This window comes from Bison bison, unplaced genomic scaffold, assembly GCF_000754665.1.
Source record: "Bison bison bison isolate TAMUID 2011002044 unplaced genomic scaffold, Bison_UMD1.0 scf7180017864105, whole genome shotgun sequence".
NCBI lineage: Eukaryota > Metazoa > Chordata > Mammalia > Artiodactyla > Bovidae > Bison > Bison bison.
In genome coordinates this window covers 7,445,472-7,447,738 of record NW_011494677.1, presented here as the reverse complement: position 1 = coordinate 7,447,738, position 2,267 = coordinate 7,445,472, and the positions used below count along the sequence as shown (strand labels likewise).

Below are 2,267 nucleotides of genomic sequence, written 5' to 3'. Positions count from 1 at the left end.
TAGTCATGTGTGGATGTGAGAGTTGGACCATAAAGAAAGCTGAGTGGTGAAGAATTGATGCTTTTGAACTGTGGTGTTGGAGAAGACTCTTGAGAGTCTCTTGGACAGCAAGGATATCAAATCAGTCAATCCTAAATGAAATCAGTCCTGAATATTTATTGGTAGGACTGATGCTGAAGATCAAGCTCCAATATTTTGGTCCCCTATGCAAAGAACTGACTCATTGGAAAAGACCCCGATGCTGGGAAAGATTGAAGGTAGGAGGAGAAGGGGACAACAGAGGATGAGATGGTTGGATGGCATCACTGACTCAATGGACGTGAGTTTGAGCAAAGCTCTGGGAGTTGGTGATGGACAGGGAATCCTGGCATGCTGCAGTCCATGGGTTGCAAAGAGTTGTACACAACTGAGCAACTGAACTGAACTGAATATACTGGCAAAGCCAGGGCATATACTGATGCTAGGAATGAGAAGAAAGGCAGGGACTACCCAGCAGCCACACAGCAAGAGACTGCATTTCCCAGTGACCTGCTCTACAAAGGACCCTGACAACTTTCACCACCAAAGAAACCAAAAGCCAGCACAGATTTGCCTGACCCCTGAAAATTTCACCAGGTTCTGTCCACAAGTATTCTCATTTGCTGATGCCTGTCTCCCGAGTCCCTCCCCACCCTCTCCTCTCTTGGATCCCCGATTATCAGCCAGTCTGTGCCTCTTCTACTGCAGAAGTGCAACACACCACCCTGAACTGACCCCACAACCACATAGGTGCCTGGGACTAGTCCCTCCAAGTGTGTACTTACACCTGTCACCAGCCTAAATTGCTATGTGAGCACCATGGTGAGACCCTGCTGAAAGCCAGGGCCCTCCAGAAGCATGTGGGCCCAGATCCAGCCCTGTCTTGAGTCACTGGCCTGCACCTCTAAGCTCACCTGAAGCTAGCCCCTCCAGCTATATACCTGGGTACCTCTGGTCCCCATCACTGGCCTCCTCAGCTATGTGTCTGTGGCAAGATCCAGTAGTCATAGTGCTGCACACCAACAGCCAGGACCCCCCCAGACGTCAGCACACCTGCCACTGGCACTTGCCTTGGTATCAGCTGTGGCCCCCAGGGCTACATGTGTGTTTATAACCAGCTCTGTCACCACACAGGTACCTGTACCTGGCCTGCATGGCCGAGAGTGTGGACACCAAGCAGCTTGGCCCACTACTGCTGCTTGCTCTGGTGCTCTCCCTCGTTTACGACAAGGAGGTGCCACTGAGAACCCCAACAGTCCTTGGAGCCTCTGCAGATGCCTAGCAGTGCTTTCCAAAGATCACACAGTTGTCAATGTTGTAGATCCCAATGGCTTAATCCAATGAGTTACACCACAATCCCCGAGACATGGAGCTACACACGCCCCTTCACTGGGAACCCTGCACCATTAACCCAGTGTCACAGCAATCTTCAGCATGTCCCCACCCGCAGGGGAATAGGTCTTTTCTTAGCAAAGTCAGTCCATAAAGTATTTTCTTTACCATGCAGACACCTAAGCAAGGATACAGGACTGTGGAGAGTCAGGGAAACAAGACTCCACCCAAGGAACACCCCTTTTTCCAGGGTGTCACTGGCCCAAACTGATTTAGTTTTACTTCATCTTGGAACCAATCATTGACATAGTAAATGAAATTAAGCATGGATGGTTCAGTCTACTCATCTGGGGTGGAATGTAAACTGAGATGCTGAGTACAAATTCAACCTCAGTGTCAAGACAGGTATTGACGGTCTTTAAATAAATTTGAAATGTGTAAAGGAGAGTTATCTTAAAACAAAAAAGGGTCAAACTGATACAAATAGGGCAATATACTTAAAAAGAACTGAATTCAGTTCTCTATTATCCACTGAGACCAGCTAAAGCTCTTAACTCTTCAAAACACCTCTCAAGACTCTTATGAAGAATGCTCAACCCCACATCTATGCACCTACATCTTTATTATAATATATGATTTTACATTTAGCTGTATGTCTTCTCTACTGGAATATAAACTCTCTAAGGTTGAGGAGAAAACATTCATTTTTCTCTGAGGGTGATAAAATGAAGAACTGACTCATTTGAAAAGACCCTGATGCTAGGAAAGATTAAAGGCAGGAGGAGAAGGGGACAACAGAGGATGAGATGGTTGGATGGCATCACTGACTCAATGCACATGAGTTTGAGTAAGCTCTGGGAGTTGGTGATGGACAGGGAGGCCTGGTGTGCTGCAGTCCATGGGGTCACAAAGAGTCA

General features: G+C 47.4%; 1 protein-coding gene across 1 annotated transcript in view; it reads right to left on the bottom strand.

Annotated features, from left to right (window-relative positions):
* Nucleotides 1-2,267, bottom strand: part of TEX15 (testis expressed 15) — a 79,703-nt gene that overhangs the window by 38,297 nt on the left and 39,139 nt on the right. The window lies entirely within an intron of this gene.